We start from the raw sequence: 18,022 nt of genomic DNA on the forward strand, positions 1-18,022 counted from the left end.
TCTCCCAGAATGCACCAAATACTACCTTTAGGATCAAGACAATTAACCAGATTAAATTTTTGAGTTCCTTAAGGATTTAGGAAAACCAAATTTCATGAAAACTGGGGCAAGGGTGTAGATATTTTAACCTAAGGAAGACTTGGACCTTCTGTATTATCTATCATCTGTCTGTCTGTCAGTCTGTCTATCTACCTATCTATCCTATCTATATCATCTATCAGCATCTTCTATCACTATCCAATTTGATGTATGTGTCTGTAAGTCAAGCATACCATAGGCCTTGGTTGTAGACACCTCTTGTGAGGTGGATGGCAAGAGGTGCTATTCTCACCCACGAAAGGAAAGCACAGGCTAGACTTTGCCAAGGCCAGGCATCCAGGAGAGGATTCTACCACCCTAATCTCTGTTATTCCCATTCTCACTTAAAGACATTCAGAAGGGCTCCATGATTTGTTGAGTACCAGGCCTTCCATCTCCAGCCCAGGCCCCATTTGCCTCTCTCATGTTTCCAGAAGACAGAACACTAGAACTAAAAAGCTTGACTATAAATGTGTGAGACTTCCCTTCATTCTCTTAGTATTCCCTGTCCCTGAGGCTTTCTGCAGCAGACAGCGGCCCTCAGGCACCACACAGATGGCTTTCATTCTGTTAGGTAAGTTTCATACACCTGTGCTGCAGAGAGATTGCTTCAATGGAAGCTGTCTCTCCACCCAGTTTGTATCTTATCTTTCTCTGATCTGTTCGGTCACTTGTTACCCCTGGTTCCTCACCCAAACCCATTCTACAAGAACACAGGGAGGAGTAGCCCGGCCAAACTTCCCATTAGGAAGCCCATGAGTCGTTTGCTAGGAGAGGAGCTCTGGGTTTGCAGATCTTTTAACCTGGAGCTCAAAGATAAGCCTTTGCTGAATGTTTGTTTGTTTGTTTGTTTGTTTTGGGTTTTGGTTTTTTTTTTTTCTTCAATAGAGACTCACTGGAAGTATTTAATCACACAAAGGTGCCCCTCATAATGTCTCCTTCTCCATGCAAAGTGAACACACTCATGGCCTAAGCAGAGAAGACATAACTGCTACAGGGCACCCTGAAGCAGGTTTACTACAGGCTTTGGTTGTCTCTCTGAGGGGATGTGGTAGCACTGTCGATGGCCAGCAAGCTTGAGTCAAAGGTAGGCATGGAAGTCCCTGCAAAGTACTGAACTGCATTGAAGTTTCTATAAAACCGATTAGCTGATTTAGTGTTGAGGAGAGGACGGAATGCCGCAGGCCCAGAGCCAAGTTATCTCAGGAGATCTGTAACCCCATTCATAGCTATTTATTCCCCTCATGTGTATGTGACCATTAGGTAACACTTTCGAGATGTACAAACATACCCCTGGTTTTCACAAAATGAAAGGCTCAGGATGTCCTCAGATAGCATCTGGGCCCTACAACTGAGATTTCCTGCTCCACAGTGCCCCATCTACCTCCCGATTCCACCAGGACACCACCAAAGTGGCTGCATTCATGAGTTTATTTGTTCTATTACTACTTTGGAATGTAGTATTGGAGAAAACCTGAATTTGTCTTTCCAGGCCATAGTCACTCATAATTAGCTCCAGAAAAAAAAAAGATTACTTTTTGACTTTGAGATGAAAATTCACGTTTTTGTGGTGAAATGGGGGTGGGGGAAATGAAGCTATTTGGCAGGAACCGAAGACTTGGGGGCCAGCACTGGGGATGCTGAATATAGAATTCAGGAGGGATCTGGTTAAGAAGGGAAGATAAGCACTCAGAAGGCAGAGGTAGGAGATTCCCTGAGTTCTAGGCTATCCTGATCTACAGAATGAATTCCTGAACAGCCAGGACAATACAGAGAAACCCCATCTTGATAAAGAATGAAGACTAGAAAATTCTAGAATGTTTCGCCACCAATCTCATGACTTTATTTTGAAACACAACACAAAAATTATGGAAGTAAAAGCTAGGAGAGCGGGGTGTCAATTCGGACTTCATGTTGAGTGTAATCAACACCGCATACGGAACCACAGACTCTGCATGTCCTGCTGGCTGGAAAGGCTCTGTGGTTGGGTGGGATGGCTGTGTGATGTCTCTTGTGGCTTGTAAACACTCGTTTTGAAGGGGGTCATTTTAGGGTGTTTGAGGAATGGCATGGCATTTGCTTCCATGTGGCCTGAAAGAGTATGAACTCTGTAAACCATACATCTTGGCAGGAAAATGTGTTTGCTTACAAGACACAAAGTGTGCATGTCCAGGTAAGACGTGACTCCTCCTGAGCATAGAGTCATAAAGCTCAAAAGTGGAGTATATGCTTTGACAGGCACTGTCAGACTTAGGGAAGACAGAGTAGCCTGTTTAAAATTAGAACAGGGCCAGAGAGATGCCACCAAGGCTGACGCCCTGAGTTCCATCCCTAGAAGCCACACGTTGGAAGGAGAGAACTGACCCCTGAAAGTTATCTCTGACCTTTACACACACACACACACACACACACACACACACACACACACAGTGGCATGTGTACACCTTCACACACATAAAATAATGAACAACGAAATAAATAAGTAGTCCCAGACATGTCTCTAATCCCAGCACTCAAGAAGCAGAGAGACAGATGAAACTCTGTGTGCCTGGTTTACATAGCAAGTTCCAAAACAGCCAGTGGTACATACAGAGGCCCTGTCCCACACAGATGGATGGATAGATATAGATAGATAGATAGATAGATAGATAGATAGATAGATAGACAGACAGACAGACAGACAGACAGATAGATAGATAGATAGATAGAAAAAAGAGAGAGAATTGGAAATCTGAGGAACAGCTGGCAACAAGAAGTTAGTAGAAATCACCTAGCAGAAAGATGTGGACCACAGACAGAAATGGGCTGCAGTCAGTAATAGAGCACATTCCTTCAGCATGTCAAACCCTGGACAACGGGATCACTGAGGGAAATGACAGAGCTCCCATGTCCATGCTCTGAGATTTACACTGAGCGAAGGGGGAATGGGCAGAGGAGGCGGCTGGTTAAGGACTGGTCCAGTCTTTTAAATATCTGGTGTGAGGAAAAAGAGGTCTTCATGGTAAGTACACAGAAAAGTAAGATTTCCAGGATGGCTCTAGGGACTGTCCCTGAAGAGGACAACAAGGGAATGAAGAAGGGACAGACAGACATAGAAGCATAAGGAAAAACTGGGATAGAGTAGGCTGGGTTCTCTGATGAGAAGTCACAGCACCCTGAAAGATTATTTTCTATAGGAGGATGCCGTTGCTGTATACAGATAGACAAGGAAGCAGAATTACTGTATACAGGTGAACAGGGAGTCAGGCTTAGCTAGTGCCTGTGGACTTTAGGTAACAAACATCTGGAGAAGAAAGGTACCGTGAATTTTTTTTCATGAACTGCCAACATTTTCACTCAAACTAGGAAGGGTTTGTCATCTCTCTGAGACTCACTCTGGGAAGGCTTTGCCACATCTATGGATCCGAGGTATAGGGGTTATTGACGTGGCTATACCAGTGTTACACAGTTACCTAGGACTTTGTTTGCTCCCTACATATGATGTGCATGTTCATGACTGTGGCCTCTACTGACTTCACGGTCAGCTGGAACCCTTAGGTCCTAGTCCCTGGGGCAGCCCTGCAGACTTCCCAGTTAGTGTCTTAACTCAATACTCCACACTCCATCTCCTGGATTCACATGACTAAGTCTGCCAGACACTTGTGACCAGCTTTTTAGTTCATGTTCGAAGTGACTGTAACCAACATCATAGGTTAGTAGTTTTACACATACAAGACCCCAGTCCTTAGATGTTTGAGGAAAATGGCACTTTGAGCTAGAATTAGCCAGGGCTGCACTAGACTTTGAAAAACAACTCGAGTGAAGGTCAATAAGTATGGGGTGACTTGAGTCTAGACTACTGGGCTGAAGGTCTTTGCCGGCCAGTTCTCTATCTCATCAAGTCTGATAGGCTAATGCTAGCTACAGCTCAGAAGCCTAGTTGTGTGTTTTTAATACATTTTAAATAAAATGCAAATGTGAATCAATATATAGATCTGCAAAGTGAATACATTATTCATATATCAGATTTGGTGAATTATCTTCCTTCCTTCCTTCCTTCCTTCCTTCCTTCCTTCCTTCCTTCCTTCCTTCCTTCCTTTCTTCCTTCCTTCCTTCCTTTCTTTTGTGGTTCTAAGGATCTTGGGACCTTTTACATGTTAGGCAAGTGCCAGCCAAATTAGATGTTTTTATATTTATTCAGTCTGTCTGTCTCTATCTTTCTATCTTTCTATCTTTCTATCTATCTATCTATCTATCTATCTATCTATCTATCTATCTATCTTATTTATTTGTTTATATTTTTAGGTTTTTTTTTGAGTCAGGATTTCTGTGTGTAGCCCTGGCTGTCCTACAACTTGCTCTATTGTCCAGGCCCTAAACTCTGAGATCCACCTGCCTCTGCCTCCCAAGTGCTGGGATCAAAGGCATGTGCCACCACTGCCTGCAGGTATTTTTTATTCCACCCCCTCTCCCTCCCCTGCCCCCTCCTCCCTCTCTCTCTCTCTCTCTCTCTCTCTCTCTCTGTGTGTGTGTGTGTGTGTGTGTGTGTGTGTGTTAGTATGCTCACATGAGTCCCTGGGGAAGAAGACAGAGAGGTTTGGAGCTCCTGGATATGGGAGCTGGGAACAGAACTCTAGTCCTCTGCAATAAGTCAAGTGCTTTTACTGCAAAGCCATCTCTCCAGCACCACAAAATAGAGTTGCTGTTTTTATAACTTGTGGCTCACACTAATCCCTGACACTATCAAAGATACTCTGTTATACTTGCAGGAGTCTAGCATGGCTGCCCTCTGAGAGGCTCCACCAGCAGCTGACTCAGACAGATGAAAACGCCAAAGGGCAGATGGAGTTTGGGGATTCTTATGGAAGAATAGGGGAATGAATTGCAGGCCTTGAGGGGCATAGGGACTCTATAGGAAGACCAGCAGAGTCAACTAACCTGGACCCTTGGGGTTCTCAGAGTCTAAACCACCAACCAAAGTATACACACAGGCTGGACCTAGGCTGCTATATTTGTTGCATAAATATAGCAGATGTACAGCTTGGTCTTCAGGTAAGTACCAAACACCTGGAGTAGGGGCTATCTCAAAAGCTGTGGCCTGTCTGTGGGAAATTCTCTTCTAGCTGGGCTGCCTTGTCTGGCTTTGGTGGGAGAGGAAGTGCCTAGCCTCACAGATACTTGATGTACCAAGTTGGGGGATACCTGGGGGAGGGCCCACCCGTTCAAAGGGGGAGGGGAGAAGGTGGGAGAAGGATTGTGGAAGGGGGTGACTGGGAGGGGGCAGTGAGTAGAATATAAAGTGAATAAGTAATAAGAAAAAAGAAATTTATATTCCCCCCTAAGAATTCATAGTTCAAATAGGGATGATCATAGGCATACAGTGTCATGCCCTGCTTATTAGCACAACTATTTCCAGTACTAACCTTGTATTAAGTCTTGTATCTAACTAGAGATGTTCTAAGCCATATGAGAGGAGGTATGTGAATTAAATGCAAAAACATAATTTCCTTTTCTTTTTCAGATGCAGGGGATCAAGTCCAGACCCTTACGCACACACCAGCTAAACACCCTGTATCTGAGTTATCCAGCCCCTTCCTGTACCATTGTACTAGAGCACCTGAGGATTTTGGTCACAGGATGGCAGCCTTCCAGGGATCAATTCCCCCAGGAAACATTGCACTTTGAACACTTTTTTAAGGTGATGTTGAGGCATTTATCACTTTAAGACTGACTTTAGGGCCTCCAACTGGTGCTGTCAAAGTTTCAACATCCATCTACTTTAAGAAAACTTGAGTCCTGTGCACATCTGAATACAAAAGAGTAATACTGGTTTTCAGTATCTGAAAAGGTCTTAGATGTCTTTTCTTGTCTCTCCTCCCTGCCTTTCTCCTCTCTTTCCTTCTCATCTCATTTTTCTTATTTTTTTTTATTTTGAATTTACTTATTTTATGTGTTGCTGCAAAAGCAATATGTGCTTTTAGACCCCAAACCATATCTCCAGCCTCTCTCTTTCTCATGGTTTAAAATCTTGGTCAGGACTTTCTCAATGGGCAGTAACATTTGCAAACACAGAGGCAGCACTCCAAGTTATCTGCCCTGCACACAGCTAGTGTCCCCACATTCCTCCTTCCCTTTTAGTTCCCCACATCCTGTCATTTCTTTTTTGCCTCTACGTCCTGTCCTCCTGTTTAGAACCCTCTCCCTCCTCCCACCTGCACCCCACGACTGGAAGTTAGGCCAATCAGCCTGTTACTAATTGGCAAGCAAATCGCTCTCAAGGAGCTGAGGATGTCTGATGAGTCTGTGTGGTGCTGGCATGCGGTGATTTGGTGTCTGGTGACTCTGTGTGGTGCTGGGATGCAGTGATTTGGTGTCTGGTGACTCTGTGTGGTGCTGGGATGCGGTGATTTGGTGTCTGGTGACTCTGTGTGGTGCTGGGATGCGGTGATTTGGTGTCTGGTGACTCTGTGTGGTGCTGGGATGCGGTGATTTGGTGTCTGGTGACTCTGTGTGGTGCTGGCATGCGGTGATTTGGTGTCTGGTGACTCTGTCTGGTACTCAGTACAGCTCCACACTGCACAGGCTCTCAGCGAGACTTCCACTGAGTAACTCGGAAGCAGCAGTCATGATCCTGAAGTGCCGTTGAATCTTCGACTTAAAAATGCCTGCCACGCACATGGCTTGCTCCTTTGAATTAAATAAATTGATGATTTGGGGCTCTGACTGCTGAGGCCCTGGGCAGTGAGCTTTAGGAAAGGTGGGTCTGGCCCGCTGTGTGTGAGGTGCCTCAAGCCCTCAGCAGCATTGCAGTAGCTGTGGTCTCCACCCATGATGCTCTCAGCTCTGGAATTTGTGGTTGCATTTTTTAAAAAATTCATGAAATTTGTATGTGTGGTAGGTAAACTGATGTATTTGTTTATTATTATTTTTATCTAGCAAAAAAAAAGAGGTAATTTTGGTGTCCCCAAAAGCCTAAAACAAAACAAAACAAAAAAAAAAACACAAAACAACAACAAAAAAAAAAAAAAGAAAGAAAGAAAACAGGCACTGGCTAAGTAAATTATTGGCATATCCATCCAATGGAATGCTAGGAAGTTATACACATGATGGTGTTCATCTCTATTTTCTGAAGTATGTTCACAATAATTTTAATTTTTACAGCTGATGATAAAACCCTACATGCTAGGTAGTTCTACCATCGAGTTACACACCAGCCCATCATGATAATCCTACATGAAGAAAAGGCAGGGCCCCAATCAAAGTCTGTAAAAGCATTCCATTTTTACTTTGAAAATATAAAATATATGCATATTCAAGGATACAGAGTTAGATCTCCCCTCTCTATAGATATATCTATATATATACATATAGATATATATATGCATATAGATATGTACAACACAGAAAAGCTAAAAGGTTTTACACCAAAATACTTTTTTAAAAAAAGTTCTTCTGAAACTTTGGCAGTGAACTTCACAGTGAAATCTTTCTAAAAAAAAACTTTGAATCTTCTTGGTAACCTCTTAAGTTTTAAAATGTTTATTTCTTTGGTATTTGGTGTGTGTGTGTGTGTGTGTGTGTCTGAAGACAACTTGCTGGAGTTTGCTCTCATCTTCTCCCACGCTGGCCCCCCAGGACTGAACTGAGGCCGTCAAGCTTGGCAGCTTTACCTGTTGAGCTGTCCATCTCACCTGGCCAATTCCAAACCTGAGGGTGACCTGGAGCTCATTCTGAAATCCACTTTTTATTTTTCATTGAATTAATTGGCAAATGAAAATTATTTGAGATATATATATCGCTCTGCCAGGCATTTTCTTTTATAATAAAATTATGATTTAAAAAATGTATAGTTTTGCCTGGTAAAAGCATTCCACAGTGCTATGTAAGACTGTACCTCTTTGGGCACTGCTCTCACTTGTATCTCACCCCAGTTTTCTTAAGCTTTCAATGGCGTTCTATTCATACAGAAGGATCAGCTGAAGCTAAGCACGATGGTACATGTCTGTCATTCCAGTACTTGGGTAGCTGAGGCAGGAGGATGGTAACTGAAGACGAGTCTGGGCTACAATTGTGAGTCCTGTCTCGAAATAGCAAAACAAATCAATGCAAAGCAAACAAAACAAAACCACCCTAAAATCTAGTTGTGGTGCCAACAAAAGGGCCTATGCATGACACGTGCTAGCCTAGGACTCTGCCACTGAGCTACACTGAGCTCTGTATACACTGGCTTCCTTTCTCAATGTATGGGGAATATTTAATTAGTGCACTTCAAAGTAAAATACTGGTTTCTGCTTTTCTTCTCCCTGGCCCGCGCTTTATTTTGGGGGACGTAAGAAGCCATGTAAGTACCACTTGGGCAGCTTAGCAGTTCACTTCTGTGGCACACACAGGCTACAGGACACTCCTCTGTACAGGAAAAAGTCTAGAATTCGCATACCTCTATTCTAGAGTTGGCTTATGCCACACTGTAGTCGATTCAAGTCAAACAACATGTTTTAATTTTGAGAGTGGGTCTCTTACGTAACTTTGGCTGGCCTGGAACTGGCTAGGTAGACCAGGTTGGTCCAGGAACTCAAGGAGATCTTCTTCTCTCTGACCCCTTCGTCCTGGGATTAAAGGCATTCACTATCATACTGGGCTAAAACCATGTTGGGTTAAGTAAAAACAATCAATAACAACAATAAAATATTATTTTTATTTATTGCTAGTCCTGTTCTCTTCTCTGTGTTCATGAACATCCTTGAGATACTTGTCGTCTCTTACAGACCCAGCCAGAGGTAGGCACTCTAGCACGTGAGGTCCTTATTCTGTCCACAGAGGAGGAAGCCACGACTTACCCAGATGAACAACTGGCCCAAGCTCACAGGCTGAGGACCCTGAGATACAGGATCCACACACTGTTTCCCTAAGTGGTCCTCTTGATTAAGTAACACTAAATTCTTTTTTCAAAAGATTTTATTTATTGTTTTTATGTGCATGTATGTGTACCTACCAGAGTGTATGTGCACCACATGCCTCCTGGAACTGGACAAAGATGGAAGAGGGTGTTAAGTTCCCTAGTGCTGTTACTGGTAGCTGTAAGCCACCAAGTTGGGGCTGGGACTCGAACCCGATCTTCTGCAAGAACGATATGTGATCTTAATCACCAAGCCATCTCTCTAGCTTTCTGAATTTTTTCCTAAAAATAGGAAGTCATCTTATTTTATTCTTCTTATTTATTTTATTGTTCTTACTGGACATTTTTGAAAGCAAAAGATGCTGGCTGAGTGGATGGCTCCAAGGTGACAAGTGTAACCTGTGGCTTTCCCAGGGATACTCAGCCTTATGCTCAAGACAGATTCAACTAAACACAGAGAAACACAACACACACACACACACACACACACACACACACACCTCTACACCTCCATGTTCATTAAGCCTGGAGTCATATCTTATGAATAGCATAGAGAAACAGGTTAGCGTACAATATTTATATTTATTTTTTAAAATATAGTACACACATAGAGAAAACCAAGAGAAATGTTACTCTATCCTGTGATTTACTGGGTGGACACAATAGTTAGGCTAGGCTTTTTATCTTTGGGTGTTTGGTAGCCACTGTCTCAACAATTACAAAGTCAGAATTGGGGACCTAGAAGGAATCAAGATAGGACATAGTCCCAAAGTGACTTCTTTAGGGTTTTCTGCATTTTGGCCAACATTACAGATTTCACTGGTGAGACACGTGACACAGTATAAGTGAATGCTAGAAATGGTTTGTTCACGTGTTAGTTTTTGAGATAGACTTTCATGTAGCCCAAGCTGGCTTTGAATTGACCTTCCTGCTTTTACCTCTGAAGTACTGAGATGGAGGTGTGCCCTGCATGTCACTTAAAGAGGTTTTTACTGGTGACCTTATAGGTATTCAAGATAAAGGTTTTTCAGAAGCCCTTAAGGCCACACCCCTCATTGACTGTTCATTATCCTAATCAGGATGGCTCCAGAGGCTACCCAGTTGTCAGTACAGTTCACTAGGGCTGTGCTCAGGAAGCAGAATTTCTCTTTGGAGTATGTCTGAGCTCCTCTGGAGGACCTTTCTTACAAGGCCTGGCTGCAATTTCTAGAAGGGTTGGACCTTTACCAAGCCTACAGAGCAGGTTGGTTTAACTTTCTGTACTTGTGAAATGGTTAGTTTGGTAAGTTCCCAGGTTTAGTGTAGAAGTGAGCCTACCTCTACCCCTCCATGTTTAGTAAGCCTGGTAGCGAGGTGGTCAGGAAGGAACTAAAATCCTCATCATGTCAGTCTTTTAGAATCTTTCAGATTGCAACTGTTTCCTACCAAAAGACTCTGAGTTTCTCCTGGCCAGACCATCTTAGGACAGTGTACCACAAACACTGGTGAATGGGAGACAGGCAGACGTTTCTATCAGATACTGAGCCTCTGTCTTCTTCAACGATGTAGTTTGTAAGCCCCTCGCTCTAAAAAGTAATACAGGCTTCTATTGGACACGTTAAACGAACAAGGCTTCTGTCATTTTCTACCGTCTAACTAATTAACTGTCATCTGTGAGTGTTTTTCATTCTGTTAGTGCCAACAGGTTTGTACAGACCATAATCTATAGCTTGCCCTGGGTTAAGCTAGTACTATATAAAGACAAACAAGAAAAAAAGCACTAAATAAACAAAACACTGGAATTCCATTCCTTCATCCTAGTGATAGCACAGATTGGTATTACCACTCCCATGTTTAGAGGCAGAGAGAAAACCTAAGTCTGTAGAGTTAGGTCTATTACATTCCAAACTGGAGCACATTCTCCAGTGCCACCCTAGTCAGAATTACCAGAAAAATCAAATCATTCAGAAACGGAATACTATTTCCTTTGCTACCCTACTGTCGTCTATGCCCGAACCCCCACAAAGGAATCGAACCCAGGACCTTACACGCATTCGACAAATGCTCCACCACTGAGGCCCATGCCCAGGACTCGCTACCACGATACTTTACTCACTTTACGCCATGCATATCTTTTATTGGTACTTCGACACAGTTTACCCAAAGCATTTATGGGGAGGAAAAACTAGCTAGATGTTGGACTATAAGAGTCAACTTATGGGGCTGGAGAGATGGCTCAGCGGTTGAGAGCACTCGTTGCTCTTCTAGAAGTTCTGAGTTCAATTCCCAGCAACCACATGGTGGCTCTGTAATGAAATTCGATGTCCTCTTCTGGTGTGTCTAAAGACATGCACAGTGTACTCATATACATAAAATAAATCTTTAAAAGGAAAAAAAAGAGTCAACTTACTAGTCCTTTCGCTTTTAATTATTTTGATTGACTTGTGCATGTGAGAGCTCTCTAATGCCCTCTTGGCGCTGCAGACAGCATCAGGGCCTGGGAATGTGCCGTGCTCTGTGTCTTTGGCCCACCAGGCACACCTGCTCCTGCCCACCCTTCCTGCATGCACCCTTTCCGCCTGCCAACCCGGATGACTGAATCCCGAGCTTCTTGATTCTGTGACTTGCTGCCACAGGGCTTTCTCCAGAATGCCTGTCCATCTTTTCCCTTAACACCTTGTTCTCTTGCATGACAGGGCTCAGACACTAGAGCACTTTGGATACCTAGTGGATTCCTGCTATCTAGCCCTCTGCCTGGCCTGGCAAGAAGTATCCTTCCCATGGTGGGTGAGATAGCTCAGCTCAGCTGGTAAAGGCGCTTGCTACCAAGCATGCACAAGCACACCTCCTCCCATATGAAATATAAATAAATACTTGCAGCCAGGCAGTGGTGGCGTGTGCCTATAATTCCAGCACTCTGGGAGGCAGAGGCAGGTGAATTTCTGAGTTCGAGGCCAGCCTGGTCTACAGAGTGAGTTCCAGGACAGCCAGGGATATACAGAGAAACCCTGTCTCGAAAAGCCAAAAAAAGAAAGAAAGAAAGAAAGAAAGAAAGAAAGAAAGAAAGAAAGAAAGAAAGAAAGAAAGAAAGAAAGAAAGAAAGAAAGAAAGAAAGAAAGAGAAAAAGAAAAAAACAAAGTAAGTAAGTTTGAAAATAAATAAATAATTTTAAAATATTTTGTGTGGGTTTTGTTAGTCTGTTTTGGTTCTGAGAATGGATCTTAATATATGTAGCCCTGGCTGGCCTAGATAGAACACACTAAATAGACTAGGCTGGATTTGAACTCACAGATATCTTCCCTGCCTCCCCTGAGTGCTGGGACTAGCGGTGCACCATGCTTGGCTTCTAAGACAATTTTTTTTTTTTTTAAAGAACACACTATTTTCACCTCCTCTTCAGCCCTGCCGGTGTCTCTGCACTGAGGGATGACTTTGGCCCCCTTCGCTACTCCAAAAAGAGCTTGCGCAGAGGACTTTATTTCAGTCCTGGCACTAACAGGCACTCCGAATGTGTTAGATAAAGGATGAATAAATCAGGAAATAATTAACCAATCTATAAAAAAGGGAAAGAAAAAGCAGAGGTCAGCAGGCACCGGGCTCCAGGGGTCTGAAGGCTAGCTAACCTTAATTATTTCTTAGTCACTGGATTTAGAATGATTTTTAAGCCTACGAGTGTCATGGTTGGTGTTTTATGAGAGGCAACAGACTACTTAATTCCAGCTGCTCAGTTTCCAAACGCATCCTGCATCCCGTTAGTTCCTGCTCAAAGATGCAGTGCTGGTCCCCAGCACCCCTCTGGTGTCCGTGGTGTGCCCCGGTGGCAGTGCATGGAGTCCTTGCTAACTCTGGGCTGTCCACTTAAGCTAAGAACATACTGAGACTCAGATAGACACCAACAAATGACCCGAGGAGAGCTCCTGCTTGATCAGACTGTGGGACTCTAGCCTAATGAAATAAACTATTCCCAGCAGAGCCTGACCCTGCCGAATGTAATTCTTTCTGACCACACTGTGTAGATAAAAATAATTCAGTGATTTCCTCCCAGTAAACTCTTGGGCATAAACCAAGAAGCCTGCAGATGACTGTCCTGATGCTACTGTACGACTGTAAATATTTAGTTTTCTTGCCTTCTAAGCAGTGTTTATCAGCAGGAAAGCATCCAGCATTTTTAGGTAGGATAATTCCATACAGAGTGGAACTATCATCCTCTGCTCTGCAGAGTATTTAGCACCTTGGATCTAATCAATGCCAGATACAGGAACATCCCCGAAAGCAAGTTTCAAAATATCTCCAAGGCCAGAGCCATCTCAGATCCTGGGTTCCGGCTAGGGTTGGCTTGGATTTTTCTGCAGGAAAGGAATCCAGGATGGGACTGAAAAAGCCAGGGCTGTAAGAGGTTAAGACTCAAGGTGTCAGGTTGTTCAACTAAGCCTGTCTGTGGGTGAGGCAGGGGTCCAGAGACCATGGAGGACAAACCCATTCTCCGAATGGAGAACTCAGAGCCCTAGGAAGCTGGACTTATGATTTGTTACACTAGAGGCCAAACCACTCAGAGGATTGATGGATGAGTGGGTAGGCAGTGGGGACAGCCCTGGGCACTGGGTCTGGCTGCATTTAAGACCCCTCTTCACCACCTGCAGGGTATGTATACAGATGTGCCAAAAAGATTCATGCAAGAGGCCCTGGGCTGAACTCCCAGACTCTCATGAAAAGAGACACGAAGCCTGTGAGATGACAAGGGGGTCAGGAAGGCCATCAGTTCTGGATGACCTAATGTATTGAATGTTCTAGGTTTCAAACAGCTATAACAACACCTCTGCTATTGCACCCATCAGTATACCAGTCAAACTTGAGAATATGACCCCTGCCAGAATGCTCCTAAGGTTCTCAGTACCATTTCAAAGAATCCCTGTTACCAAAGGGGGAGATCTCCTAAAACCAGCTGGGGGGGGGGATTAGCTGGTGTATGAAGAAAACGGACCATAAATACAAAAACAAAAGAAAACAAAACAACAAAACAAAACAAACCTGTCACCCATCTCTCTGAACTTGGTTAGCCACTCCCACAGCAGAAGCAGGGAGTGCAGTGGCCAGGTTTCTGCAAGCTATGTATTCCTTTGTCTCATCTTCTTTCTCAGTTACTTGCAATTTATTCTATCCTGCTCTGCTGTTCGCAACTTTCAAGTAGCTTTAAATCCTTTTACAACAAGGCCGGAGTCGTCGTAAATAAATAAAGAACAGAAATAAAATCTAAGGCTGCTGCTGTCAGCACTGCGGGACTGGGTACAAGGTTTAGGCTCTGATCTAAGAGGAAGGAGGTGCTGTGGCAAGATGGGGGGAAGCCGGAGGGTAAACTCCAGAGCCTTGGGGAGTGGTTGACCCTGAATCCTGCTCTCCTGCACCTGCCCTGGAGGCTTGGAGGCTCATGAAGCTAACTGGCTTTTAAGCCTCTATGCCCTTCTGGGTTGGGAGATGGCCTGGGTTGGGAGATGGCAGAGCAGTGGATCCGTGGGAAAGAACTCACCTAATGGGAGGCTCTGGAGACCTTGATCCCCCTTCCCTGTGCTGTAATAACAAACCAATCCAAACATAACCTAATCTAACTTAACCTAATCTAACCTAACCAAACCTAACATAACAAAAGGGACTCAATGGAATGATTTTACATCTTCCTTTATTCTCAAATACTGGATTCTTTAAAGCATCTCTTTCTGTCATTATAGCTAGCTAACTGCCTCATTCATCCACAATTATCAGGCAGGGCTCCTATGTGAACCTTTGTGATGATAAATGTGAGTCACACTAGTCAGCCAGGGTGTGTGTGTGTGTGTGTGTGTGTGTGTGTGTGTGTGTTATTATTTTCCCTCAGGAAAAATTGGGGGGTTACCACCATTTCAGGGTGAAGGAAACTAGGGTGTCACTGCATAATTCACTGATCAAGTTTTTCCTTGTAAAATGAGAGTTTAATATTGACTTTTATCTTTATCCCCTGATGATCTGGTAGGTTTCCTTACTCCTAAATAAGTTTTGCTACATACACACATAAATAAGTTTGTATCATTTGTCTGCACACGGTGCCAAGCATAAATAGGGTACTCACCATTCATAATAATCAAAAGAATGTCAGCACACACTCAAGAGGTAGAAGACACTAGAACATATGGGGCACTCTCTTTGCTCTCTGTTTAGGTGTCCATCTCTTTTTGGGATGTCCCTAGTTTCACAATCCCACAGTCACGATTCTAAATTGCACACAGAGGATCTTAGGACACCGACTGCTCACAATACCCAACATCACCGCAGGTGCTGTAGAGCAGGGCTTCTCAAATTTTACCCACGGACCTTGTTTAAAGGGTCTTAGAATCTGTGGGTCAATGCATTTTCATCACACAGTATTGCTTCTCTTTATTTGTAATGTTTTGCCATTTTTAAGGCCTGTCCCACCAAGGACTGTGAATTTCTGGGAAGGTTAAAGAACTGGCCTGCAAATGTGCCTGGTGTATGCAAACCTGAGTCCCAGTCCTCAACTGCTTGCTTTATCCACCCTACATTCTGACCACTGCTTCCTCCCCTCATCGTCCCAAGGTCAGGCCCCAGACAAGGAGGGATAGACTTTACACTAGAAGCCCACTTTGATCTGCCTTAGTCAGTTCTAACCCAGTTCTCTCTGCCCTGCCTATTTCTTTCTGCAGAAACTTCAATAATAGCTTCTGCCTTCATTTTCTCTTTCTTCTGCTCCTGCCTCCTAATGGGGCCATTGATTTCCTATATGAAGCTGCACACACAGCAGGCCCCACCTCCTGGGAACTACGAATAACAAACTGTCTTGTTATGCATACAACTGCCAACTGACCTGAATCAATTCCTAAATATTCCCATTCCCAAATAACAAACACAAATGTACCTCTTAGACCATCCAGGGATACAGATGCTCCTGGCCTAAGGACCACCCTTCAGCAGCAGCATCTAATTACAACGCTACCACTGAGCAAGGTGCTGGGCTGCCTGAGGGCAGTGATTACATAGCGTGCATGCTGGACCCTCTGCCAAGGACCCAGTGTCTTCACAGGGGTCAATCACTGACATGGCTGGGGCTACTGCCCAGAGGCCTGTGGACAACTGCCAGCACCCCCGCCTCAACATTCCAGCAAGGGGATTTTACAGAATTCACTAGGTAGGAGTTAAATAAAGAGCTACAATGGAAAGGAAGCTAGGCCTGAGGCCTTTGACCGATTGCAGGCATGGTGGTAATGTGACTCAGTGCCCATAGGAGACAGGTTGCTTGGCCCCCTATCTGAACTGTGGCAGATACAGCCCAGGATGCCTACAGGCATCAGACACCCAAGTCTGGAGGCTCCAGCGATAAGCCTTTGAATCCAAGCGGTTTATTCTCTCCCTATAACAAGATGCTAGTCGGGTGTCCAACAACCCTTCTGCTTGGCGACACATGAAGGCTCTGATCGTGTTCAAGGCGCCCAGTGCTTAGGGGACATTCCTAGACAATATCTCAAGGTGTCTGAGTCCCAAGATGAGCGCTTCACCCCAGGCCATCACAGTTTATCTGTAACTAATTACGGCAAACCCTGATTAAGAACTATCAATTTTAAGGAATTCACATGGCTTAGCTTGCTAATCCCCCACAGGTCAGTGTAGTAGCTGCTATGAAAATCCTTCCTTTCAAGATGCGTAAGCAGCGCGGAGAGGCTCTGCAGCTCACCCAGGCCACTCATTAGTTCGCAGGGGTCACGGTAACCCAAACAGCCCCACAGGCTCCATCCTCCAGCGCACACCCGTGGGCTTTGGGGGCCAGTGCCATAAGCCCTAAAAATCTGAAGTATCATTGTCAGCAGGAAGCAGGCAGCCCTTCCCGGTAGAATCAGAATCTTGGGATCCTGTGCTTTGCAAACTCTCTTCCTAATCCTGCTGTAAACAGAGTACGCTGGTGTATGTCAGAGCAACCCTGATGAGAATTCCTTTCTCCTCCTCCTCCTCCTCCTCCTCCCTCCTCCTCCTCCTCCTCCTCCTCCTCCTCCTCCTCCTCCTCCTCCTTCCTCCTCCCTCCTCCTCCTCCCTTCTCCCTTCCTCCTCTCCTCTTCCTCCTCCTTCCCTTCCCCTCCCCCTCCTCCTCTTCCTCCTCCTTCTTTTATTGAGATAAATTCTCATAGCACTTTAGGCTGGCCTTGAACTTACTAGATATCCAGTAACTTTGAATTTCTGACCCAGTAGCCTACACTTCCGAGTTTTGGAACTGTGGGTTAGTACTGCCCCACCAAGATTTTCCAGTGCTAGGGATTAAAATCCAAGGCCTGGAACACGGTACATAAATAGTCTACTAATAAAGCCACATCCCTATCTGTTTTGCTTTCTTTTTCTTGGTTAGCCTGGAAACTCTGCTCATCCCCCTGCGCAAGTTGGGAAACCCCCATCTGCCCTTCCTCCAACCCCGCCCGCACAGAGGAAACTCCCCCAACCACTTGGAAAAAACGCTGGGTGAACACGTCATCATTCCTCGCCTCCCCCACTCCCAGCAACCCACCCAAAGAGTATCCACTCAAGGGCTCTGTTTCTGAACATGGATGGACCCAATCCCAGCTCCTAGCTGACCTGTCAGTCATCCCATCTTGCCTAAACTCTGTGAAACCCCCTTGCTTTAGCCTGGATGTGCAAGTTCACTGATCTCTGCCTGTGAGATCAGTTAAACTCACCCCGAAGCTGCCTCCTAATAATACATAAATCTGCCTTTATCTGCTTTTTAATATGATCTAATTTGGCCTCTTTCTTTTTCCTTTCTCTTTCTTTTTCTTTATTAAGAAGATTTATTTATTTATTATTATATGTAAGTACACTGTAGCTGTCTTCAGTCAGATCCCATTACAGATAGTTGTGAGCCACCATGTGGTTGCTGGGAATTGAACTCAGGACCTCTGGAAGAGTAGTCAGTTGCTCTTCCTGCTGAGTCCATCTCTCCAGCCCTTCTTTCTTTCCTTCCCTCCTTTCATTCCTTCCTTCCTTTCCTTCCTTCCTTCCTTTTCTTTCCTTCCTTCCTTTCCTTCCTTTTCTTTCTTTCTTTCTTTCTTTCTTTCTTTCTTT

The 18,022-nt window shown here is 44.4% G+C and overlaps 1 protein-coding gene across 8 annotated transcripts in view; it reads right to left on the minus strand.

Moving 5' to 3' along the window:
- The window catches only part of Atxn7l1 (ataxin 7 like 1), a 228,677-nt gene that overhangs the window by 75,934 nt on the left and 134,721 nt on the right, over window positions 1-18,022 (minus strand). The window lies entirely within an intron of this gene.

The sequence above is a fragment of the Apodemus sylvaticus genome, chromosome 6 (genome assembly GCF_947179515.1).
Source record: "Apodemus sylvaticus chromosome 6, mApoSyl1.1, whole genome shotgun sequence".
NCBI lineage: Eukaryota > Metazoa > Chordata > Mammalia > Rodentia > Muridae > Apodemus > Apodemus sylvaticus.